This window comes from Castor canadensis, chromosome X (genome assembly GCF_047511655.1).
Source record: "Castor canadensis chromosome X, mCasCan1.hap1v2, whole genome shotgun sequence".
NCBI classification, from domain to species: domain Eukaryota; kingdom Metazoa; phylum Chordata; class Mammalia; order Rodentia; family Castoridae; genus Castor; species Castor canadensis.
This window is the reverse complement of record NC_133405.1, coordinates 139348567-139375803: the sequence shown is the minus strand read 5'-3', so window position 1 is coordinate 139375803 and position 27237 is coordinate 139348567. Positions and strand designations below refer to the sequence as shown.

Below are 27237 nucleotides of genomic sequence, written 5' to 3'. Positions count from 1 at the left end.
CACCTCGCCCAGAAGGGATGACGTGGTGAGAGCTGGGCCTGTCCTTCCCGGGAGCCCCAGCTGTGCGTCTCAGGTACCTGTCAGTGTGGCATCCCCACCCGGGGGACACCAGGCCTGCAGGGTGGCTTTTGTGCTGCACAGGCCAGCTGGGCAACCCGAGGGGGGCTGCTGGGGCAGCCTGGACAGAGAGCGGGGTCTGCACGTTCTCCTTCTGTGGCCCAAATTCACTGCCTTCGTATTTAGGTCTAAACACACTTTAGGACTTTGCTTTGGCTGTACGTGACATGGGGTCTCGGTGTGCAGCTCAGACCGGCCCCGAGCTGACTGTGCAAGCCAGGCTGTCCTCAAACACACAGTCCTCTGCCCCAGCCTCGCAGAATTGGGGTAACAGGTGTACACGACCAGACTGAGCTAAATGTTGTCATTTAAGAACAAAGGACATGAGTTGACATTACTGTTCGGTCATTTACCACCGGTGTGACTGACAGTGTACTTAATTTTGTGATGGTGACGTCTACGTTTATCAAGCTGTAAGAGGGGAAGGATCACTGAGTTTTCCCCAGGGTATAGCAAATAAATATCATAATATCTAAATGCTTGCAGCCATCCCTGGCACATTTTGAATACACACATATCTCATTGTGTTGGTTAATTAATTTTTGGCAGTTCTGGGGTTTGAACTCAGGGCCTTGCAAGGCAAGCACTCTACCACTGGAGTCACATCCACAGCCCTTTTTTGCTTTAGTTATTTTTTAGGTAGGATCTCACGTTATTTGTTTGCACAGGCCAGTTTAGGACCTCAATCTTCCTAACTGTGCATATACCTACTGCACAGCCAGGTTACAGACGTGTACCACCATGCCCAGCTTAATTGTTGGGATGGGATCTCTCTAACTTTTTGCCTGGGCCAACCTCAAATCTGCCCTATCTTCATGTCCCAAGTAGCTGGGATTGCAGCCATGAAGCACAGGCCCCGCCCAAAGTATTGGTACTGAAGTCACTTACTTGCCCCCCTTCCCCGTTCATTCACAGTTAGGCAATTATGCCATTTGTAATATCAAACATTTAGCACGACAGGAAGAGACCACTGAAATGCGAAACTGTGCAATTAATATCAGTTATTGGAAGGCAGAAGATAATGTTGATCTTTTCTTTGCACGTTTTCTTATTTTTTGACAGTGCTCCACATTTAAATTATATTCTCTTATGAAATCAGTGATTTATTCTGCCCTACAAGTTGCGTCATTACCTGGAAGGCACAGAAACTTTGCTGTTATTGCGGTCAATTGGAACCGAAGGATTTTTCCTTTGATTTGACTACAATATTTACATCTGTTTCCACACACACAGGTCCAGGGCCTCTGACAATGGGGTGTCTGCTCTTCATTTCACATGTGGCCCCCAAAGCTCTGTACTTTTACATTCTCCTTGTCTGTTCCATTATTATTTGCAAAATCTAGTATGCCCACATTTTTCCAGAGTCTACCTGAGTTCCTAGGGAAAATGTAGGATTGAAAACAAACCCTTCTACCACAAAATTAATCCAGAGAGAACTATTCCTGACACATACGCTCTCTCTATGGACCTGAGAAAAACTTTGCCTTTTCTCACTTTATTTTGTGAAGGAGAGAGAGACAGAGCCGCTGAAAGCAAAGAGGGAAAGTGCCTGGGAAGAATCCAGAGGATTAAGCAAAGCAAATGCTTTGCGGGAGAAAAAGAGAACGACAAAGAAAAGCCTCACAAGTGTGTGCTCATGGCAAACTCGGCAAACTCGTGCTTCCTTTCCTGACATGACCCCAGGGGAGCACTTTCTTCCACAGGTCACAGATAGTCAGTCAGCTTTGTGGACCAGGCACTTTACTCTGTTGTGCAAAAGCATCCACAGGCCCTGTGTAAATGCAGTGTGGCCTTGTGTCAATAAAGCTTTATTTACAAGCCAGATCAAAGGGCCTGATTGTGGTGTGTTGTTTGTCAAGACCCTGTCACGGACGTCCCATAAAACTAACATGCGCTTTGTATTCCCATGTGACAACAGGAGGCTGAAACTGGGGAAACCGTTCTAAGCAGTGGGTGGGGGATGAGGGAGAAGGGTGGATGGCAAATCTAACTCAAATATGTCATAAGTACATTTGCAAACATCGCAGTGTGGCTCCCTGTGCAGCTACTATATGCTAAAAGACGGTAAAAAGAAGAACAAAGCTGTCCTGTCTGTGTTGCTGAAGCTTAGCTGGGACCACAGTGAAAAAGGACGCAGTGAGCAAGAAGCAAATGAAACACCCAGAAAGCACAAAGAGAGCTGTTTGGACTTGAGGTTGTCCGGCAACTGCCTCCGGAGCCCAGATTGGAGAGATTACTGAACAATGGCTGAGCACTCATCTTGTTCAGATGAGTAAGAAGAAGGATGCAGCAAATGCAGAAGAGAAGAACAAGGTACGCCCAGGCTCGTGCATGAGGGGAGGACAGGGCTCCATAGGGCTGGATGGACTTCCTGTGGAAGACGGAGTGTGGAAGTTCAAGTCCTATCGAAACCACCGTAAGAAGGGGACCACGGTAGATAGGAGAAAAATAGAGGATCCGATCCAGTTCAGATTATGATACATGAATACATGGAAATGTCACAAGGGAACTCCTGCTATAGCTATATCAAACAGACAAAAATGCCTTTTTTCCCAAAATGGAACAGGCTGGTGGGAGTAGCTCAAGTAATAAAGCACCTGCCTAGCAAGTGAGAGGACCTGAGTTCAAACCCCAGTACTGTCAAAAAAAAAAAGTAGAATACAGGACGACAGGAAGGTAAAACAGGTTCTGTCTGGGGGAGCAGCTCCAGTGGGAGGGGAGGACATAAGGAAAGGGTGCAGCAGGGTGAATATGGTGGAATATTATGCACTCATGAATGAAAATGGGAAAATGAGACTTGGTGAAACTCTTCCAGGAATGTGGGAGTGGGGATGAGGGGGATGATGGCGGGGAGGCCCATCCGGACGGCTTCCCCAAGGCCAGTGTGCTAAGAGCTTGGTCTGTGGCTCGATGCTACTGCGAGGTGCAGAAGCCTTGAACACGTGGGCCTTGTTGAAAAGGTCATTGGGGCGCCCTTGAAGTGTATCTTGGGGCTCCAGCCCCTCCCCTTCCTCTCTTTGTGTCCTGGGCAACGTGGATACCACGGTGGGAAGCAGGCCAGGAACTCCGCCCCAGTTGCTCTTGGGGACAGGGAAGTTCAGCGGGGCATGGAGTTGGAAGGCATTAAAAAGAGATGTGTCTCCCAAGCCTTGCACAACTGCAAGTTCAGCTTTCACAATCCACAACTTTCTGATCTGGCAACCGCATCGCCCGTTCTGTTCATGGCCTCCGTTATTTTCAGATGCTTCCCAGTGAATTGTTGGGAACTCTTTCTTTCTTTTTAAGAATAAAGAAGGGCACCACGTCTGTCTTCCTGTCCTTGCACGTGGAAAGCATTAGGAGGGGCGAGTCTTTCTAAGTGCTGCTGGATTGAGCTGATTTTCTTCCTTTACACCGTTCACAATCTTATCAACACCTGCATTTCACCAGCAGGAATCTTGCTGGTTTTTGGAACCCAGTTTGAGCTCCATTTTTTTGGGGGGGGGGTGAGGTACTGGGATTTGAACTCAGCGCCTCGAGCATGCTAGGCAGGTGCTGTATCACTTCAGCCATTCCCCAGCCCTTTCTCTGTGTTGGGCTTTTGAGGTAGGGTCTCACAGACTGTTTGTCCCCCCTGGCTTCAAGCTACGATCCCTTTCATCCCTGTCTCCTGAGTAGCTAGGATTACAGGTGTGAGCCACCAGCGCCTGGGTTTTGAGTTCCGTTCGTGCGTACCAAGAATTATTACTTACATTTGTTCCCTCACACCAATAAAAATGGCTGAAATGGAAAAGAGTAAGTATGTGAGGTGCTGCTGAGGATGTACGAAAAGGGGATTCTTGCACACTGCTGGCGGGAACGCAGATTGGTAAATCCATTACGGAAAACGGCATGGATTGGTAAATCCATTACGGAAAACGGCTTCCTCAAAACATTAGAATGAGAACGGCCTTCTGACCTGCCAGTCACTCTGCTGGGGACAAATCCAAGGGAAGAGAGATCGGTACGGGGAAGACACAGCCATGTGCTGCCCGCTGGACACTGCAGCATCTTCACAACAGCCAGGAGGTGGGGACAAGCAGACTATCCGTGAGCTGATGGTGGAGAAAGAGAACGTGGTGCAATCACACCATGAATAGAGTTCAGTGACTTCAAGCAGAAATCGTGTCATTTGTGGTGACACAGATGGAAGTGGGAGCCAGGCATGAAAACAGGTGCCCCACGGTGTCACTCTTCTGTGGAATTTGAGAGAGTTGACCTGGCGGAAGTGGACAGTAGAAAGATGGTGGCCAGAGGAGGGCAACGGGAGGGACCAGGGAGTGACAGGCACAGTTTGAGCACTGGGTCTCCTACTTGGAAAAGGGGCAGAGGCTCTGAGGTGCTATTGCAGAGGACAGATGGCGTACCGTGCATCTCAGAAGGCAACAAGGAGGGACATTGAAAGTTTTCACACAAGGAACTGATAGGTTTGAGGAGATCAACGCATTTGATCTGATTGTAGAGCATGCAGGGCTCACTTTATCAAAACTACTTCACCCACCACTCGTAGGCATGGCTTCATGTCCTGACGGGTCAGTCCAAAACACAGTACATTTTAAAGTTCAGTTAACTTGTTCCCTCTCACCCGTATCCTAATCTGAGTCCCCACTCAGGTAAGGACTTGACCTCCAATGGCAGCAGGAGGCCAGCAGACAGCACAGGCCCGCTGCTGCCTCTTCCTCGCTAGTCCTCTCCTCTCACCACTAACCCTCAAATCTGGTTTTCCTCACCCTTCCTCTAAGTCTGACTGCTGGGGCAGACATTCAGCCCTGCGGCTCATGATGACATTTTAGCCAATGACAGGTGGCACATATGGTGAGGAAAGGGCAGGTATTCCTGGAAATGAGCGCCTGGTGGCCTTTTCCCCAGCACCACCATGCCCAGCATGGATTCCTGCACACAGCTGCTCTGGTCTGGCTGAGTGAAGTCACTCAGTGGCTGCAAGTCCCCGTGCTACCTCCCTCCCATGCCGAGACACCTGACCCCCAGGCCTGAGGGCTGTGGCTGTAATGCAGGACTTCCCCTCACTCCAGATCTGAGGTCCAGAGCCGTAACCAGCCCTCCATGGAGCACCAGAGAGGGATCCCAAGTGGTCCGCAGCCCAGAGGTGACACATCAGTGACATATCAGTGAACACAGCTCCACCCCCCCGCTTCCATTCTTCCATCTTATTTATTTCTCCCATTTTGCCACCTGATTTTTCACTCCTACACAAATACATTTCCTACCACCCTAATGAACAACAAACAAATGCTGTCATCCTTCAGGTGTCCAAGGTTGGTGGTGTAGATGCTGCTATAATCCTATCCTCCTTCATACGCACCGTGATTGGTGTACAGACGATGCTGCAAACGGGTTTTTTACATCATTTAAACAATTGATGTGGCCAGGGAAACCCAGTCAAGATAGAGCCCTGCAAGAACATAGAGACTAAGTCAGCTGAAATGTTTTTGGTGACCAAAACCTCCAACCAAGGGCTTGTCTTCAGATAAGAAAAGCTCAGCACAGCAACACAGCCCAAAAAATTTTGGAACAAGCAAAACAACAGGACCTCTGGACAATTCAGCAAACAGAAATCAAAGCTCTGAATGATAGTGAAGTGGACGAAATCTCAAGTATCGAACTGAAAAGACTGATGATAAGAATGGTCACAGAAGTTAAAGAGGATGTGAATTATGCCTCAATGAAATCAAAGAGAATATCAATAAACAGCTAAATGTATTCAAAGAAAATACAAATAAGTAGCTAAATGACATAAGGATGATAATGCAAGGCATGGAAGATAAATTCAGTAAACATACAGAAATGCTGAAGTCGACCTAGAGTTCTAGAAGTGAAAAGTTCTATAAATGAAATAAAGTACTCAAGTGAAAGACTTGCTCCAAGAGATGAGACCAGATAGGAGACAGGATATCAGGGTGTGAAGACAAGGTAAATGCAATAGAAGAATCAAAGAACATAAAGAAAAAAAGAATAAAGACGTGTGAACGGAATATGCAATAACTCTGGGACGTCATTAAAAGACCAAGCCTACAAATCATGGCCTTTGACAAAGGAGAAGAGTTGCAAGTTTAAGAAATAGGAAATATACTCAATAAAGTAATTGCAGAAAACTTCCCAAATCTTGAGAAAGAGATGCCTTTCCATGTATAGGAGGCCTTTAGCCCTCCAAACAGACAAGATCAGAGCAGAACCACTCCATATCACATTACAGTTAAAGCGTAAAGTACAGAGAACGAGGAAAGAATGGTGAAAGCCAAGGGAAGAAGTGTCAAGTCACCTGTAAAGCAGATCCATCACGATGACAACAGGTTTCCCAACAGCCATCTTTACTGCAAGGATGGCAAGGAAAAATACACTGCAGGCTCTGCAAGGAAACAGCTGCCACTCTAGATCGCTCTACCCAGCAAAACTATCATTCATAGTTGAAGGAACAATAAAAACTTTCCACATTAAACAAAAACTAAAGCAATTTACATTGCTCACCAAACCAGCACAGCAGAAGATCCTCAAAGGAATTCCACACACTGAAGAGGAAGATAAAACATAGCCATGAAAACTTGGGGAAAAATAAATCTCACCAGATGAGCAGCTAAGCAAATGAGGGTTAAAATCAAACACGACAAAAGCAACAAAATGGCAGGAATTACTGCCTATCTCTCCACAACAACTCTAAGTGTTGCCGTGCTCAACTCTCCAATCAAAAATCAGAGACTGGTAGATTGGATTAAAAAAAAAAACAAGACCAACCATTTATTTTCTACACGAAGCGTGTCTTCCTGACAATGAGAACCATAAGCTTAAAATGAAAGGATGGAAGAAGATTTTTCAACCAAATGCTTCCGAAAGTAGCAATTCACTTTTGAAGAATGAGTTGGGTCATTAAAGAAACAGCAGAGGAAATTAAAAAAATTAGAGAAGCAAGTGAAAATGAAAACATAAATTCCCTTCTGGGAATTTGTGTCACAGTAAAGGCAGTACTAAAAGAAAAGTTTATGACCATGAGTGTGTATAATAAAAAAAAGAGAAATTACAAATAAGTAACCTAAACATGAATCTCAGCCTCTTAGAAAAACACGGACAAGCCAAACCGAAAAGCAGTAATAAAGATGAAAGAAAAAATAAAGTTGAGGGCAGAAAGTGATGAAATGGAGAGTAAAGGAACAGTACAGAGATTCAACGAAGCAAACAGCTGATTCTTTGAAAAGATAAATGAGATTGACAAACCTTTACCCAAAGCCACCAAAAGTAAGAGAGATAGAGGACCCAAATTAATTGACTTATTAATGAGGAAGGGGACCAAAGCAATCCAGAGGGTCTTTTTGGAACTCTATCAAATCTAATAGATTCTACACATGCATGAATTGCCAAAATGAAGCCAAGAAGATATAAACCTCCTGAACACACTTACGATAAATGATGAAATTGTAGCAGTAATAGTATCACAACAAAAGTCGCCCAGGCCTGGACAGATTAAAGAAGAAATCGTACCAATACCCCTGAAAGTGCTGCATGAAACTGGAAGGGAAGGAGCACTGAGAAACTCACTCTTTGAAGCCACTGTCACCTTGATACCAAAACCAAGTAAGAACAAGACACAAAAGAAAATTATAGATGAACTTCCCCAATGAATATAGATGCAAGAATTGTCAACAAGAACCTCACAAACTGGGTTCAACAACACATTAAAAAGGTCACACACCATGATCAAACAGGTTTCACTCCAGGGATGCAAGACTGGCTCATCGTGTGCAAATCAATTAATGTATTACAGAACATAAATTGAATCATGGACAAAAATCACATGTAGAAAAAGCCACCAACAAAATTCAATATCCCTTCATTACAAAAGCCTCAATGAAACTAGGACTAGAAAGAACATACCCCAAGACAGTCAAGACTCTATTTGATAAACCTATAGCCAACAATGTCCCAAATGGGTAAAACCAAAAACCATTTTTTCTGACATCGGGAACGAGGTGAGGGTCTTCAGCATGTCAGCAATTATTCCACAGATTGCTAGAATTCTTAGCCAGAGTGATAAGGCACGAGAAAGAAAGAAAAGGGATATGGGCAGGAAAGAAAGTAGTCAAATTATCCCTATTTACAGACGGTATGCTCTTATACCTAAAGGACCATAAAGACTCCACCAAAAATCTCTTAGATCTGATGAACACTTTCAGCAAGACGGCATGTTTGAAAATCAACATAAAAAATCAATGGATTTCCTATATTCCAATAATAAACAAGCTAAAAAAGAAATCAGGAAAACAAAACTGTCCACAGTACCCTCAAAATACAAAACACCTGGGAATAGAGCAAAATAAGGGAATGAAAGAGTGCTACCGGGAAAACTGTAAAATGCTCAAGAAACTGAGGAAGACATCCGAAAATGGGAAGACATTGCAAGTTCTTAGATTGGTACAAATAAGATTGAGGAAATGACTATCCCAGGGAAGGCAATCTGTAGAGTCAACACACTCCCCGGCAAAATCCTTATGCTATTCTTCAAACAAATAGAAAACGCGATCCTAATATTCACTGAGTTGAAGATCTTAATTTCAGGTCAGAAAATTTGAAGCTATTAGGGGAAAACTTGTAGATATAGGTAGGTATAGGTAACAGTTTTCTGAAGAGAACCCTAATTGCTTAGAAAATAAGAACAAGAATTGAAAAATGGGATCAAATTAAAATGTTTCTGCACAGCAAAGGAAATCATTACCAGAATCAAAAGAAAGCCAACAGAATGGGAGAAAATCTTTGCCAGTTATTTATTGAATAAAGGACTAATATCCAGAATATACAAAGAGCTGCAAAAACGAAACAGCAAAAGAATACATGGCTATAATAACTAATAAAGCGGCAAATGAACTGATCAGACAGTTTTTAAAAGTGGAAATGTTCCGATCATATACAGACATAGATGTAGAACGGGTGAGTGACAGTGGGGCGGCTCTGTGGGACTGGGGAAGGAGAGAAAGGAAGAGAGAAGGACAGAGCGTCAGTGAAATCCTAAAGCGTCCCATCAGTGCAGGTGGAGGACACAGGACGTGGGTGGAAGCTGTGGAAAATGGGGCGGGAGGTGAAGGGTGAGGGAGAGCCCTGGAAGGGGCTGGATGGACAAAGTCAGTTGAACGACTTACATATTAATAATGAATGACAGGAATGTTTCTGAGAAAGGTGTGCATCCATGTAGGAAAGTTAGGCTGACACTGCATTCCATGTGTTTTGTTAATGGAGACTAACATACATGTTATACTTCTCAGCTGAAAGTTAAACACTCTGAAGTATCTATAGAAAAGTAATCAGGCTAGGCCCATGATGCCCCTCACCCAAAGCAATGTTTAAACAGCAGATGCTTCTCTTTATTCAGGAATAGCTCTTTTGCTTACTGTAGACAAATGTACTCTTCCCAAGAGTTAAGTTAAACCTAGTAGTTCTCAAGAAAATGCTGAACAAATATACAAATGAATAATGAATTAAACTTGAAGATCTCAATTTAACTAAGAACTCTTTTCATCAAGAATATAGAATGCTAAAGGGCAAAATAGTTTCTGCTGGGTATTGGGGGGGGGGAGGGAGGGGGCAGAGTGGGTGGTAAGGGATGGGGTGGGGACAGGGGGGAGAAATGAACCAAGCCTTGTATGCACATATGAATAATAAAAGAAAAAGGAAAAAAAAAGAAAAAAAAATAATGAATGACAGGACTGCGAAACAGGTACGGTGCGGGGGGCACTTGTGGGAGGGGAGGGTGAATGGAGGAGATGAAGGTGAGGGGACATAGTCGATGGACTTCCTATACTTACATGAGCTAGAACAAAGGGGGTTGAGAGGGAGAGACGGTGGGGGTGTGACCAATGTGCAATTGAAGCCTATGTGAAATTGTCAAAATGAGTCCCCCGCACAACAAGTATCCTAATTTAAAAAACAAAGAAAAAGGAGAAATGTCCAATGTCCTCAGCCATAAAATAAATGCAAGTCAACACGACCCTGAGATTCTGATCACCCCAGTCGGCGTGGCAGTCATCAAGATCACACCACAGACGCCGTGAGGGTGTGCAGGCACAGGGATTGCCATGCGCTGTGGGTGGGAATGTAAGTTAGTGTGGTCACTTCGGTAATCAGTGTGGGGACCCCGTGAAACTCGAGGACAGACCTACCACATGGTCCCGTCTACCATGCCTGTGCATAGCTCCAAAGCGCCCTCTTCACTTAGCCAAATCATGGACTCAGCCTGCGTGTCCATCAGCTGATGAATGGAGAAGCAAAACGTGGCACCGGCACAGAATGGAGTACTACTTGGTCATGAAGAAGAATGGAATGATGTCATCTGCAGGAAAATGGATGGATCATCGTGTTAAGTGAAACAAGCCAGCAGCAGAAGGGCACACATAGCATGGTCTCCCATATGTAGGGTGCAGTTCTTAGAGAAGAATGGCAGGAATGAAAAATAGGTGCTGTCTGAGGGTGGGTACCAGCAGGAGGGGAAAAGTTAAATGGGGGAGAATGTGGTCAAAGTACTTTATGGAAGAATGAAACCTGTCAAAAAAGAAGGGGGAGGATGAAAGGGAGTGACACAGGGGTGCATTGCATGCATGCTTGAAAATGACCCAGAAATATGACTCTATAAACTCATATTTGGTAATAAAGAAAGAAAATGCTTCCCACATTTCTACAATGCCACGCTACACCAGCATTCTCCTCCATCTTGAATCTGCCGCATGTGTTGGTGACATCTGAGCACATCTGAGGATGGACACATGAATAAGTAAGTCTCATGTAGTACTGAACCATCCTTTACTTATAAAATATTTACTGAAATTCAAATTAAGCTGGGAGCCCAAATTCTCACTGGCTAAAGTGCCAATTCTGTCTATTCAGTGCTCTGTCCTCCTCCTTTCCGGTGTGTTTATTTCGTATTTTTTGGCACTGGGGATTGAGCCCAGGGCCTCGCAGCTGAGAAGAACTTCTTCGGGCTCTGTGTCCTGTTTCCATCCCCCTTGTGTAAACTGTGCCTTTACTTTATCCCATGTCCTGCTTAAGAAACGGAATCCTAAGCCTGAGTAAAAGTAACTTTCTCTTCTTTTCTTTCACATGTCTCTTGGTGGCCCTGGGTTTGAGCTCAGGGCATTGCTGGCTGAGCCAGGACACCACCACCACTGGCTGCACACCTCCAGCCCTCTTTTGCTTTCGGTTCTTTCTCAGATAGGGTCTCATGCTTTGTGCCCAGAGAGCCACAGAAAACGTTCCTTGTACCACGGCCTCACCTACGCCTCCCGTGTAGCTGGGGCCAGAGACATGCAACCACCCATGCCCTGTGGCCCCAACCCTGGTGTGCCATCAAGCACTTGTGCTCTCCTCCTTTCAAAGAATATTTGCAATATCTTCTTTAGGTTTCCTTCTCAAGAACCCCAAACTTCCCAATTCAAGTCATGCAGGTCCCTGTAGTAAGCCACACAGCCTGGTGCATACCTGCTGGAGATATTAATTATCTGTTCCCACGATTCTCAGAGGCATTGCCTTTTCATTTCCACTTCTCCTTCTTCATGTTTTGGCTGATTTCATCTTTCCAAATTTCTGTGCCTTTCATGTCGGCTGTAGAATTTATGAGCATGGAATTATTCACAGCATTTCTTCATTGTCTTTTTAAGCCTGTGTATCAGCAGTAATGCTCCAACTCTTTTTGAACGTCAGTACTTTGTGTGTTTTCTCTCTGATTTGTTTTATTGAAGCAGGCTGTTTTATCAATTTCACTGAGCTTTTCGTTGAAACCATTGATTGACTATTGATACTTGGAGGAATTTGGATTAGGTGTGTGTCCACACCTGTCCTTGTGTGACTGTCCATGCTACAGAACACTGGATCTGCACCCAGGCATATTCAGACACAACACTTGTTCACATGGATAGTGGCTGACAGATAGGTGTTCAAATCTTGTCCCCAACCTTGCCCTTGGAAGAAGCAGGATCAGACTCATTTCCCATAGTGAAATGAGAAAATTTATTTTATTAGTCACCTTTCCATCACTGTGACAAATACCTAAGATAATCCTCTGGAAAAAAGAGGAAAGATCTATTCCACATCATGGTTTCAGAAGTTTCAGCCCGTGGTCTCTTATCCCGGTTGTGTCGCCCATTACAGCATGGCGGAAGCATGACCCAAGAGTCCTGAGTCCTGTTCACAGGAAACCAAGTCTTCATCTGCAGCATCTTCAATAATGGCCCAGGTTAGGATCAACATCCTTCCAGGTGAGAGTCTGCAGTCACCAGAATTGAGGTGGATAAATGATAAGAAGTGATATTCAAGTGTAATGAGTAAGTTTCTTTACAAGCATCAGGACAACGTCCATTGGCTAGCCATTGGCCATGTTTTTCCATGTTAGATTCTGTCAGTTGATTATGTAAGTTGCAATTATTGCCTTACATGAATAACTTCCTTTAAATTTTGCTTTTTTTGCTATAAATGACTGTAATCTTTAATTATTCAGTCAGTAGCTTCTCTATTGCAAAATCCAGTCCAAGGAATGTTATTGTCAGATAGCATGGAGCTAAGCAAGTGGATGAAGTAACTCACAGAAACAGGTTAGGTTTTAAAAATTAAAGTTTATTCTGTGGCTTAAAAGGGAACCTAAACCAGCAGGAAATGAAATACTAGCAAATAAGAATTGGAAAATGAAGTTTCAGCCTCAGGGGAAATATCAGAAAATGACTAATGTATTGAAAAGAAAAAAAATAGTGCTCAGTAAAAAGAAGAAAAAGAATGGGATGGAAATTGCTAATCAGAAATGTATGGCATACTGCTGAATAATAAATCACGGCTAAACACGAAATGGATGTGACCTGTGTGCACTGTTGCAAGAAAAATATGAAATTAATAAGAAATGTGGAGGTTGATAGAAAACAGTACAAGAAGGTGAATGTATTTGTCAGGGCAGGTGACATGTCAGCTACAAAGGTGGAATAAGAAGGCTCACTGTATTCGTGATTATAGGAACTCCTTCATCCATACCTTCTGTCCTCGGCAGAGAGAAGAAACACCTCCTGCCACCTGGCGCCATCTTGTTCTCCTGTCTTGGAACAGTGCAAGCATTTCGTGGCATGGTATCAGCAAGGCAGTTCGTGATTTCTGGATGAATTTGTTGACTGTTGTGTATTCTTCAGACAACGCACTGGAAAACATTTCCAAAATGCTTCTTAGTACCTAGGACGACTTGCCAATAGCGCCATTTGGGATCTATCCCAAATTACCATTTAGGGTCACCATCACAGGATCTGTGAGTTGTCATCTTAAGGAGTTGGGGACGCTGTGACCATTAACAGTAAGTAAGCAAGAGATGAGTGTTAAAACCCTGCTGTGTTTTGGATATATCCCCCAAATGTAATCTATCGGAAACCTGGTCCACAATTCAAAAGTGTTGGCAGGTGGGACATTGGCAGGTGAAAAGGACACGAAGATTCTGCACTCATGAATGGACTGGTCCATTTTATCTAAGGATGTCATTGTTATAAACGTGGCCTCTCTCTGACAGGCTTGCGGTCTCATCTATGAAGCAGCGGGAAGGCCTTCACAAGACGTCAGTTCCATACTCTTGGACTTCCTGGTATCCAGAACCGTGAGTTAAATAAACCTCCATTGTTTATAAATTAACCAACCTCTGGTATTCAAATATGGCAACAGCACCAACCGAAGAGTACATGAAGACAGGAACTAGTAACTTGGACCTTCAATTGAAATGTTATAACCAGTATCATGAAGTTATTTCATGGGTAATTCTGAAGTTCCCTATAATGATGAACAAAATCATTGTTTTGAACTCAGGCCAATGAGCATGTGACCGGGGAAAATCATGCATACGCATGAGGTGTTCTCATTTCTCTTTGTTAATTCTCCTAGAAGAAACATTTTCATCTGTGGAAGAACCAGGGCCAAACACAAACATTACACACCATTTCCCATTTGGCTTAGAATAAGATATTTATAATAGAAATTGATCCTGGCATAAAGCAGTTCTTGCCAAAATATGTATGTTCTTTTTCAGTGTGCCAGTAGAGTTTAAAGTTTGTGGATAAGTGAAATCACACATATATAAATGCACATATACGTGTGTGTGCTTTTGTACCCATACATTATTAGGATGGTGACACAGGTCAAATTTGAGTCAATTTTAATAAGCTATTGATGTGCCAGCATCTGTTACTCTTAAGTGTCTGGATAAATCACTTATTTTCTCACGATTAAAGCCAAATGTAAACTGTGTTTTTTATAAATGTCAAAAGAGTTCTCCATATAAAAACACTGCCAATTGAATTTGAGTCATGAAGATACGTATGTTCTTTGTGATTTTTTTTTTTGTTTAGTAATATGAGATTCTGCTGGTGGAGTGACTCCCGTGGTAGAGTGCCTGCCTCGTAAGTACAAGGATCTGAGTTCAACCCCCAGTGCCGCCAAACCAATGTTTTTTTAAAAAAATAAAAATATGATATTTCTCCTAGAAATAAAATGCTAACTGTACAAGTGACTTGTGGCAAACATCTTGAGTCCAGAATAATCAGGATGTGGGGGAAAAGAGCTTTTTCACAACAAGGATATATGACAGCTGGGAAGAGGTTGTCCCTGTTTGGAATGAGTTTGAAAGGGACATTGTGAACAGGTCATAAAACCCACTCAGAAGGCCTAATCTCATGGGAAGGAAAAGATGGGAAGGGAACAGAAGGGAGTGAAGAGGAAGGGAATGAAGAGGAAGGAAGGAAGGAAAAGGAAGGCAGGAGGGAGGGGAAGAAGGAAGAAAGGAAGGCAGGAGGGAAGGAGGGAAGGAAAGAAGGAAGGAAGAAAGGAAGGAAGGAGGGGAGGAAGGAAGAAAGGAAGGAAGAAAAGAGGGAAGGAAGGAAGGAAGGAAGGAGGGGAGGAAGGAGGGGAGAGGTGAGGTGAGGAGAGAAGGGGGAGGAAAAAGAGGAAGGAATGGGAGGGAGAAAGGAGAGAAGGAGGGAAGGATGGAGGGAGGAAGGAAGGAAGAGGAAGGAAGGAAACAAAGTGTGAGGAAGAAAACAGATAATGAAAGCAGCATTCTGAAAGGAGAACTATGAAATTGTTCTCACCCATCAGTATTCATTCATCCTATCTTGGAGCCTTTAATCAATTTTTAGTTTTTAAAAAAGGGCTTCAGGCCACTTTTTAAGAAACTCTTTGAAATATTCTATTCTCTTTTATCTTTTTCCTCTTTATTCATGGTCAAGTCAGTAGAGCCTTTCTTCATTTGTTTTTTTGGGAACACTTTTGTACAACTCTGATACTTAGTACTGACAGGCACATTCTCAAATCCTTCTGAGTCATTTTGTCATCCGTTATGCTAAATTATACATACAACATCTTGACAAGTTGGTAGGATGCCCAGATGGCTGATTAAACATTCTGGGTGAACCCGTGAGGGTGTCATAGAAAGATATTAGCATGTGCATTAGTGGACTCAGTACAGAAGATGCCGAACCCTGTACTGTTTGGCTTTATCCAGTTTCTTCAGGACATGCATAGAACAAAAATCACAGTCAAAGATGGATTTTCCCTCCCTCCGCCTGACAGAGCTGCTGTATTGGGTTTCTTCTGTCCTGGGTGTGTCTGCTTCCCAGATCTTCAGATATGGCTCTGAACTGGAGCCGACACCAGCAGCGTTCCACATCTGGCCTTGGACCATGACTTCCCTGAGACCCCATCTGCAGACAGCAGACAGGGATTTCTGAGCCTCCATAATCATTTGAGCCAATGCTGTTTGATAAGCCTCCTTGTGTCCCTTACTGGCTGTGGCTCCTTGAGATGCCTAATGTGGACAATTTAGTACACTGTGACTTTAGTGGGGTCACCTATGTCAGCCGTAAAGGTGGCACCATGAAGGAGACACCTGCGGTGGTGTGGATCATTTACAGAGGGAGGCCTGCTCTTACACAATGTTTGTGTGGACACTTTTTTTTTGAAAGAAGTGAATCTGCTGGGATGTAAGTTTTTTACCGTCCAGATTTATGAAAATGGCTTATTTTCTACTGAGAACCACGTGTCACCGTGGCATGTATAAGCACAGTCTTTACAAATGCAGACACTGAGGCCTGAGCCACTGAGCAGTAATCTGTCCCTGTATAACACACCATCCCAGAATGTTTTAGCCCAAAACAATGGCTAATTCTTTATGTTAGTTGTTTCTGGGTTTTTAGAACTAGGGATAGCTTGTCTACATTTTTTGATAGCTTGTCATCATTTTTTGATGATTTTTTTTCCCTCCCTAGGAAAGATGCAAAGAGTCTCTGCAACTCAGATTTCTGCAAGACGAACAAACAAAAATTCTGGATGATTTTGCGTTCACTTACTTGCACGGGTACCGCCTCTATTTGCATCTTGGGCTTCCCCACAATGTGGAATTTGTAGTATTTTCCTGATAATGTGGTTCCAGAATCTTCTGTCATGTGTTCAGATGTCCCCACAATGTGGAATTTGTAGTATTTTCCTGATAATGTGGTTCCAGAATCTTCTGTCATGTGTTCAGATGCTACCTGTCTTCTTTGGTGGAGTACATGTGTGTTCTTAAAATTATGCTAGATCTTTATCTGGGTTATACGTGTTAGCCTTCTTTCACTCTCACAAACTACCGAAGGTCATGAATTTGTACAGGGGGAAGGGATATTTTGCCTCACCGTTCTGAAGTTTCCAGGGCATGACTGATGGGGCTCGTTGCGTTGGGCCAATGACGACACAGCACATCTCAGCCAAAGTACAGTCTGGAACCACACGGCTCACCGCACGGCCAGGGAAGATGCAGAGGAAGAGGGAAGAAGGTGGGCTCTTCTGCAAAGACACAGGCACAGTGATCTAAGACCTCCCCAGGACCCCATCCTAAAGGTTCCTCCCTCTCCCAACAGCTCCACACCGAGGCTTCAATACATGGGCATTTGGAAAAACTTCAAGATCCAAACTATTTACCACGTGGTCTGCTTATTACTGACTTTAGGTGTTCCTTGTAGGAGTTAAGTGCTACAATAGGCCTGGTGGGAAAATCTCCTGTGTTTTGCAATTGTTTTAATTTTGTATGTCATCAAATTGCATGACTAGCCACCATGAAAAGCAGTTTAAGTAGGTACACACTGACAGAGTGAAAGTTTCTTCCTAGAACGCCTCCCACATCGCCTCATGTTCGTGCAATCCCGTGAGGCTAAGAAATTAGCTGTCAGTCTTGTCACCTTTCCCTTACAGTTACTCATTTCCTTCTTTTCAGTAGCTGTTTCTTTCTGTCTTGAATCTATTTATCTTTATTTATTGAGCTGATTTTTGAATTTTTGTACAGTGTTGTATTTCTTATTAGGACTTCACATATTGCCACTCCTTCTTGCAGATCCAGAACAAATGAATCCTAGCTCAAGGGCTGATGTAGTCAGCCTTGAACCTTTGTCTTAGTTTGCTATTCCATTCTTTGCAAACGCCGTCACAAAATTTTCTCATTTCACCACTTGGTGCACTTATCATCTCACCGGCTTTTCTAGATTGTATCGAATTCTGATTATCAAGATATATGGTTTTATAGTAAAATCTGAACTTTGCTTTATATCTACTTGGCTCATTATTCTCAGATTTATTATTTCTTGTTTAATTTTGCCTGCTTTTCCTGATGTATCTTTCCAGTCAGTCAATTAGTCAGTCAGTTAGTCAGTTAGTTAGTTAGTTTTGGCTAACTAACTTCAAGAGCCAAAATTGCTTTTAGTCGTGCAGTGATGTAGTCACAGTAGCTGTTGCCACCTTGTGCCACAGTACAGGCACCCTTTATGGCACCCAGCATGAGACCTAAGACCTTGGCTCAATCTTCTCGTCACAATTCTTACTCCATTTTTCTGGCAATTTTGATTCTGTGTTCCACACATGAAGTGTAAAATTGACTGTTGTGCATACGATTTTATAATTTTACTTCAGACTTGGTGTGTCTTCTTCTACCTGTCTGCTTATTCCAGTCTCTGTTGGCCTCTATCCTTCATATAAAATGCCTCATTCCTGAAATCTACACTTGCATCCTCTCAGCTGTAGTTAATCACCGATTTTCCTTCTGTATCACTGGGATAGGGTGACGATTTTTTACAAGTTAATTTAACTAATCATTTGTGCATGCTCATTTCATTAAACATGAACTCAGTAAGGGTGTAAAGTTGATATGCTTTTCCCTGTAACGTGATATATTTGTGTATGACATAATGATAGCATTTTAATTGTAAATAATACAAACTGTGCTTTGAAAATACTGAAGTATAAGTTTAATCATAGGTCATTTCAGGTGAAAATTAGAGAAAAACAAAACGAACATATTTGTGAGGCAGATCTAAATATCTCCTTGTATGAATACATAATCAAAATACATGACTTAATTATATATTGTTAAATATTCATGTAGAAGAGACAAATCTAGTATTTTCTCAAACATTATGAGGAGGGAAGTTTGGAAACAAAGACTATACACATGAAACAATTATTTCATAAAATGGGGTAAATTCATTTTGTGAAAAACCAAACAAAAAACCACGTTAGGTACTGAAATACTTTGCTGCGTCTTGGCATGAGCTGAACAGTCCTGCAGCCAATGCGGGTTTAAGGCAGGGCAGTTTTATTTAGAAATATGCACCGCGTGGTGCCAGGAAAAAGATAAGTTCCTCAAAGCATGAAGAGGAGGCAGGTAACCTGACGTTCAAGGGCAGTCATACACCCTTTCCAAGGGGCAAGAAGCGCAGAAGGAAGGATAGGAAAGGACTGATTAAGGGTGGGTGGTGCTGCACAGACCATGAAAACAAACCACTACAACGGACCTTGAATATGACAGGAGTGCATTACCACGTCCCAGTCACTCGCGAAGACAGTGACGAACACAGTCCCAATAATCACCCACTTTCACAACCCCTTGCGAAGGGCAGAACTCGTAAGCAAACGCAGGCCTTATGTCCTTGACGTCCGTCAGAGCCTTCCAGTCATTTGCTTTGTGCTGTACAGAGGTTTCTCAGGAAGCACTGGGGTATAAAAGGAGTTTGTTTCTGGTCACACATTGTCTGCTTTCTGTTACAACAATCCGCCCTTCCCTCTCTCACGCCTCTTCTTGCCACTCTTCCCTCCTTCCCTCTTCCTCTCATTCTTCTTTCCTGTTTCTCATCCCCTTTCCTTCCCACCCTTCCAACCTCCACGGTTATTTTTGTTTCCCAAGTCCCATTTCCACTTATCCTGCTGACACTAATCGCAACTGCTACACATGAGTCCTTTTCCTTGTGTTCACACATGACGTGCCATTCGTTAGTGAATATAATAGCATCTAAAAGAGAAACGACACAAGTCACACCCTAGCTTTAACTGGCAGAAGGGGTTAAAGAAAAGATAAGAAGCGAAGTGTGCAAGCATGTACTGGTGTGTGAAAATGGAAGAACGAGTCCTGCTGGAGCTCCTCCAGGAATAGGGGGAGGATAAAGGAGAATGATGGAGGGGTGACTTCAACTGTGATGTCTTCTGAGAATGTTTATAAACGTCACAAAGCACCCCCAGTAGGACAGCAATAAACAAGAATTCGTCTAAAAAAGAAGTAATGAACATTTTTTGAGACAGTTTGACTTTCTCTGGACAACAGTACTGATTTCAGAAAGAACCGAACACTCCACGGCTCTCCTGAGGACAAAGGAAACGGGTAACTGTCTATAATGGGTTCCTTTGCTCTCTGTAAGAGACTACGAGTTACCAGGGCATCAAACAGTACCCAGATATACGAGGCAGAAGAAGCCAACACAAAATGGGTAGTTTGCTCTTTGTTCTCTTTCAGTGATGATGTTTTAAACTAAACAACATCTAAGTATGTTTTTTTGAGATGCTACCTTCTTCTTAGATAAACCCTTGAGGACAGTTACAAAAAAGCTCCTCTGAAAACCTTGGCGAAGGTCAACGTGTCCCTAAACAAATCACGTACTTCAAAGGTCATTTTTAAAAAACAAACTGAAACCAATAAATACAGCACAGTTCCCAGAGGTGGTTAATATTTCACAAATACTGAGGGGACAGATAGGATCAGACACTTTCGCCTTCTTTGAAGAATATAAACTGCTTGTATTGTTGCCCGTTCTATGAGACTTTGTTAGTCACTGTCCAGGGATCAGAGATAAGGGCTGGGACTCAGAGCTGCTGTGAGAATGGGAGCCCAGGTTGATAAAAATCAAAGACAGCCCTTCTGATACCAACGGCCCCGTCAAACAGCTCACCGGTACAAGCAGCTTGGATGGCTCTCCGGAATTCAGACCTTCACTCTCCTACAGGGAAGTGATTATCCTGCCTGACATTCCTGCCAAGATAGGGCCAAGTCTCCAAAGATTACACAGCCAGCTTCTCTAGGATGCTTGGCTGTTTTCTTTCAATGCATCTTCCAGAAGCCTCGAAGACTTCTGAGATTCGGCTTTAAAGGTCTGCCGTTATTTAAAAGTCTGGAAACTTTGAACGATTAGTATCTCCTGCATGTTCCAGCTCTATCATTTGAGGATAAATATGGGTCTGAAGAGACCTTCATGGGTGTACATTTCTTCGCAGTGGTTTACTCTCAGCAGAAGCTTGCTAATATATGATACACCAAGAGAACACTCGCAGTCATTCTGGCTCAGCATGTCTGTAATCCCCCGCTTTTCATCACTATGACAAAGCAGCTAAGAGAATCAACTCATAAGGAGGAAAGGTTTATTGTGACTCTTGGTTTTAGAGGCTTCAGCCAGTGGTCACTTTGGGCCTGCGAGGAGTCAGCACATCATGGTGAGATGAGTGTGGTGGAGCAAAGATGGTGTCCTCATTGTCCCCAGGAAACAAAAAGAGAAAGAGGGAGGGACCAGCACCCAACAGTCTCTTTCCAGGACCCAACTTCCTTCCAGTAAGCCCCGTGGCCTGTGGGTTCCACCACCTCCCAATAGTGCCACCGGCTGGGGACCACACCTTCGATAGATGAGCTTCCAGGGGACATTTAAGATCTGAACTCTAACGGAGCCCTGGACTCATCACTTCAGAGCACTTTTGAAAATGTGGACAAAGCTCTCCTAAAGGGCTATTTAGTAAGTTTTCTTAACATTTGTCCTAGTTTCTACAAGTCTTGTGGAAACATTAGTCTCTGTTCTATATTTACCTTCCTGCTGCAGCCAACATTGTCAGGTCTCTGCACAAAAGCAATGTGCTGAGCTCTCTTGAGAATCGGTGCCTCCTGGAGAATAAAATGCATTTAGACGCACAGGCTGACTACCCCAATCCAAACACTGGACATCCACAATCTGAAACATTTTGCATATTGACTTGATGCCACAGGTGAAAAATTCCCTACCGTGAATATTAAAAATATCATGTAAAATTACCTTCAGTCTACATATTCAAGGTGTCTATGAAACATCCATTCATCTTTGGGTTCCATTATCAAGATGTCTCAGACTTATGCAAACATTCCAAAATCTTGAAAACCTCAAAATAAGAAAGACATCAGGTTTCACGCATTTTGGATACAGGGTTCTCAAATATATCCATGGATTAGAGCACACGCACACACACATTCAGGGTTAATCTGTCCATATGTATCTGATGCATCTACTTACACCTCTTCATCAGTGCTGGGAACCTCCCGTTCTTCCACAAATCTCGTTTTCACACAAAAACGGTTCCCGCCACATACCAAGTATTTGATTTTCCTCACGAAAGCAGACTCATCCTTCTCGGAACATTCATCATCTCCGTGTTGAAGTGGGGTTGAAGGGAGCAAAATGACCATCGAATTCCTGAGCTCAGGTCGGTAGTCCTTGTGTGTCAGGATAGAAGAAGGATCTGGGAATGAGGCAGGTGAAGAAGCTTGTCAATGTCATCAAACTCACTGTGCCAACAAAGGAACACATAGTGAAGTCAAAGTGCCTGGTCTCCCGTTTCCCTCTCTGCCTGCTGAACGCCTCCTGCCTGTCAAACACCTATGAGCAAAAGAGAGCTCCAGGACAGAGCAATGAGCACAACAGAAGTCATTCCTGCCCTGTTGATATCAGGGCCTCAGGAAGTTACAGCAGGGTCCAAAGTACGTGGTAGGACAAGCATTGGTTTTGGAGGCTTTGGTCCTTTAGGAAAGAAATATCAGATTTCACAGTGGTCTCAGGAGTGTCCTCATCTCTCTGAAAGTGCCAGTCTCTGGGGCCTCTCTCTAAGCTCCGAGATTTAACTCGAGAGTGATGGATCCGGGAGTGAATCCCAGCCACCTTTGCTGCTGTTGGCGTGGGTAGGGTCACTGCACGTGGTCCTTCCCAGGCAGGACCAAGGAGAGCAAAGGGAAGGAAGGCTGTGCCAGTACAGGGGGAAACAGTGGGAGGCTGACTTGTCTACAGCGAGTCCCTGAGAGCTGTCAGGTTTGCTAGAATTTGGCTAATGCTGAGCAGATGCTTCCTTCTCTACAAGAAAATCATTAGTGAGAAACGGACGTCCATGCAGCATTTCAGGGGGACTGAGGCCTACATTCTGAGATGTATTTCTTATTCCTAGGAAGGTCATAGGGAGTAGGACAGACCTGTGTAAGTTTTCTGGGGTCTCTTTTAAGAAGGTCACTGATCTTTTTTACCTTTCCTGAAGACTGAGGTCTCCACGTACAGTATAAGTGATACTGGATTCCCAGTGCCTTAGAGACCCCTTGGGTGACTGCCACTTTGAAAGAGGGGCCATTACACTTTGCAGGCTCCTAGGCAGTCCAAATTTCAGAGACTCAAGTCCATACTACCCCAGAGGCTTTCTCAGTCCTACAAGGGAAAGCCTCTACTTAACCAGGGAATGTGTCCCCCATACCAGAAGGTTTTGAAGTCCTCTGTTCTTGGGCATGTGGGTGAAATCTATTTCCCAATCCTCCCTTCAACATCCACCTTTTCTCTGGATGCCAGGAGGAGGACTTCTTTTGTTAAGGGGATTTTTTTTTTGACAGATCTCAAAGGTCTTAGTGACCTGCTAGAAAGTTTTGAGGCTATCTTTGCCTGTGAATAAACTCTGAACCACCGGATAAATTTTATCCTTCCCCAGATGAAAAGCCTGATAGAGTGTCTTGATAATTTTCCATTGGCTGGGGAATGGCATGCATAATTTTCCTTCCTCTGTCTGTAACCACCCCGAGTGGTGGGGAACATACCCCATGAAAGAGCCCATTACCTTTCAGCCTGTGTGTAGTGGGGTTGAATCTCTCTGACTCTTCCCATCTTAAGGGAGCTTCTATAGCTTCCACTGTCCGTGGCTCATTGGCCCCTGCCTGACCAGCTAGATCCAGTAACCTACTACTTTCATTGACCTCTTTGGTCCCCATTGACGTCCTCTGTAAGGTATGGCAGCCACTTCTGAGGAAAGGTAATAGAGGACAGCAGTGGGTTAATCTCCTTATATGGTACTTAATAGGGAAGCCCTTAGCTATCAGATAGTGCCTCTGTCTCCAATGACACCATGTTCGTGGAGAGCCAGAAAGGCACACTTGGAGCTGGACAGACACTAACTCTCTTTCCATGCTGAGTTCCAGCACCCAAGTGAGGGCTACAAGCTCAGCAAGTTGTTCTCTGGTGCAGGAGGGAGAGGCCAGCTCCTCATAGCTGCCTCTGGGGTGCTAGAGCATAACCTGCCTTGTGGACCCCCTGTTCCATAAAGGAACTCCCGAATGAAGAGAACGCAGTGTGGATTCTCTAGAGGAATTTCCTGAATCTCCCCTACCTGCATAAGTTTGAACACTACCTGCTCATGGCTATGTCCCCAGTTCCATTCCTTCCTCTGGGAAGAAGGTGGCAGGGTTTATGAAAGAACAAGTTTTTAATAGGGTGTCCGGTCCTTGTAAAAATAGTGCCTGGTGTTTGAGGAGGTGGCTATCTGAGAGCCGTCAGCCCCCGTCAGATGACAGCATCCACGTGATGAGGGGGAAGTACATTCAGTTCATCCCCCCCAGAGTCAGTTTGATTGCCTCTGGGATAGGAAGAGCAACTGCCACTACTGCCCAGGCTCAGGCTGGTCATCCCTTTGCTACACTGAGTTCCTCACTTAAAAATCCAGCAGGTAGATGACGGGGCCCTGGGCTTGGGTTGGTACCCTTACAACCCTTTCCTGTCTTGTTTAGCAATTGTTCCCATGAAGGCGTTACACATTTAAGGTGGTCTTACATCTAGAAATGAGTCCATTGGGGTTTGGAGGGGTTGGAAAGTCAGATTTTTGAGTATTATGCTTTTAAGACAGAAGTTAGTTCCCTTCTGCCAATATATCCTGACTCAGTTGTTCTCTAAGTATCTGAGGCCTGTCTTTCCTTTGATCTTTATAATTTGGCCCTCTGTGCTCACAAACGTCAAGGATGTAGTTAGACATATAAACTTGGTCAGGTCCTGGCCGGAGTTAAAGAGGTTTACACAGACAAGTGGTGAAGCATCCTCTGTCGGGATGCAAGAAGAGGCATATCTAAAAAAATATCAAAAGCTGTCTTTCTAGCCCAGGGGGAGTCTCTGACTTTGACCTGGGGTAAATGAAGAGAGATCTAGGGCTTTGTGCAGATCAGACAACACTAAGAATAACAGCCAGTAGGTGTCCTCAGAGGTTCACCTAAAACAGGACAGTTTCCTTTCCAAGGAGGGAAGTCAAACCCCTCAGGCATAGAGAAAGGTCCTGGCTCAGCATTTGAGGCCTGTCTTTCCATTGATCTTTATAATTTGGCCCTCTGTGCTCACAAACGTCAAGGATGTAGTTAGACATATAAACTGAGTTACAAATAGCCCCAACTGGTCAGGTTCTGGCTGGAGTTAAGGAGGTTTACATAGACAAGTGGTGAGGCATCCTCTGTCAGGATGTCACAGTTTGCAAGAAAGAAGCTTATCTAAAAAACAAAACAAAACAAACAAACAAAAAAATCTTTGGGAGCCGCTTGTTTCTAGCCTGGGGGAGTCTCTGACTTTGACCTGGGGTAAACGAAGACAGATCTAAGGCTTTGTGGGGATCAGAGAACAACTAAGAATAACAGCCAGTAGGGGTCCTCCAAGGTTCACCTAAAACAGGACAGTTTCCTTTCCAGAGAGGGAAGTCAAACCCCTGAGGCATAAAGAAAGGGGGCATCTATGGGGAAAGGGGGCATCTATGGGGAAAAGCCCTCAACAGGAGGTCAGTTGAACCCAGGATGCAAAGAAGGCAGTCAGCACACGTGCCCGCTGGGTTGGGGAAGTTTCTGAAAGGATTTTGGAAAGGGCTCTACCTTGAATTCCTCCTAACTCGTCACAGAGTGGCTCCCACTAGGGCTAAGGAGTGGTTTCAAGTGAGCTCGCCCCATGTCTGTACCAACAGTAAATTGCACAGAAAACACCAGCAGCGATTGTGGCTAGCGCCGCCTGTCACCAGCAGCAGTAGAGTGTCCGTCCCTGTGGCTGGAGAGCCTCACCATGAAGAGAAGGACAGCACCGGTCACTGTGGCTGGAGCAGCTGGTGGCTACGAGGACCAGTGCAGTGCCAGGCACTAGGACTGGAGAGGCAGGTCCCCAGGAAATTTGGGGGAAAAGGAAGAGAAGTAAGTCATTCGGCCACATTTCCCCTTCCTGAGATTGGTCAGTGGACCCTTAGCAACTGGTCCTGTGAAGACTTTGCTGGCTTATAGGGTCCAGGCCTGAGTGAAGGAGCTGTAAATAGAGAAGGAAAATGGCTTTTTGGTTGTTGTTGTTGTTGTTTTTCAAAAACAGAGAAGGGGAAATGAAAACAAGTGGTGTCTAGGGGTCGATATCAGAGAGGGGACGGACATGAGATGCTCATATGTGCAGACAGAAAAATGAGAGCTGCTGAAACCCTTCTAAGAATGGGGGGGGGGTAAAGGAAAACGATGGGGGAGTGAATTCAGCTGAGATAGATTGTAGGAACTTCTGTCAAAGTCACATTGCAACAATAATAATTAAAAATAAATTAAAGTTAAAAAAGAAGCCCCAGTGGGAGCTGTTTGTTTATAGGGTGGTGGTGGGGTCTTTGGTCTGGGGAAGGAAGAGGGGTCTAAAGGATGGGGGCTGTTGCCAGAAGGGGTCAGCACAGCTTTACCTGAAACAAGTTCCCTTTCTGAGGCTGCAGGTCACACCCGAGAGGCCCAGAGACACCGGGTCTGGGGGTCACGGCTGTCAGCCAACTGTCATGGCTGAACCCCGGCGCCACGGACCACAGTGCAAGCCCACGCCCAGGGGTGGCAGGCGGGCTGTACTGGCTGGTTTCTAACTGGCTTTCCCCTGAAATGTCCCTATTTCAGCTGAGAGTGGCCCTACAGAGCTTGGCATGAGGGTCAACTGGGCGCCCTCCTCGCCACGGAGCAATGCCTCAGCACAGAGAAGGGCGGGAGAGTTCCGGGCTGGAGCAGTAGAGTGCCGGCTCTACGGCTAGAGCGGCCGGCCGTCATAGGAGCAGTAGAGAGCCCGTCGGAGCGGCTAGAGCGGCACGTGACCTGAGCGCCAGTCGGAGCGGCTAGAGCGGCACGTGACCTGAGGAGCAGTAGAGAGCCCGTCGGACCGGCTAGAGCGACACGTGACCTGAGGTGCAGTAGAGTGCGGCTCCTATGGCGTGGCTAGAGTGGCAGGGTGGGGGGGTGGTTGGACCTCCACAAAAGGAAACTGGAATTTTCTTGGGAGATCAGGGCCGGCTGTGGTGGCTGGGATCGCAGTTCCTGTTATCAGGGCTGCAGAGGGCTCCCAGTTCACGTGGAGGTCTTTGTCTCATGAGTGCCATGAGTGCAGTTCACAAAGACAGGAGCTTATCAAAAGCAAGGACCAAGCCCCATGGAAAGAGGAGGCATCCTGAGCAGGCTGCCAGGGTATTTTAAGACTGGTTGTTTTAAGCTTTCCAAACTGAAGAGAATGACAAGAACCCTGGGACACTTCAAAAGTGGCAAGTTACTCCTGCATGGACACATGGAAAAGGAAAAGAGAGTGGAGCAGAAGGAATATTTGAATAGCAGTTGATGATTTTCTAAAATTCATGACTGATTCTGAATGAAGTCCAAGAAACTCTCAGAGCTCTGAACAAGATAAAAACCTAAGCCTTGTAATATCGGGGTGTGATCTTTTTGTGCGTAATTATTTCAAGATTTTT

The 27237-nt window shown here is 44.5% G+C and overlaps 1 long non-coding RNA gene across 5 annotated transcripts; it reads right to left on the bottom strand.

The window, feature by feature from the left end:
- Positions 1-3606: 3606 nt before the first annotated feature.
- Positions 3607-26513, bottom strand: LOC141419571 (uncharacterized). Of its 5 annotated transcripts, none has more exons than XR_012444213.1 (9): positions 26200-26513; positions 25559-25793; positions 21510-21969; positions 19374-21361; positions 18960-19157; positions 16812-16962; positions 13144-13303; positions 10296-10465; positions 3607-5548 (listed from the first exon to the last, which is right to left on the bottom strand). It is a non-coding gene; the product is annotated as an uncharacterized lncRNA (long non-coding RNA). The 5 variants fall into 5 exon arrangements; XR_012444212.1 differs by having other exon boundaries at positions 18960-21361; positions 21510-21612; positions 21821-21969; XR_012444209.1 differs by having other exon boundaries at positions 18960-21361.
- Between the last annotated feature and the right edge of the window lie 724 nt (positions 26514-27237).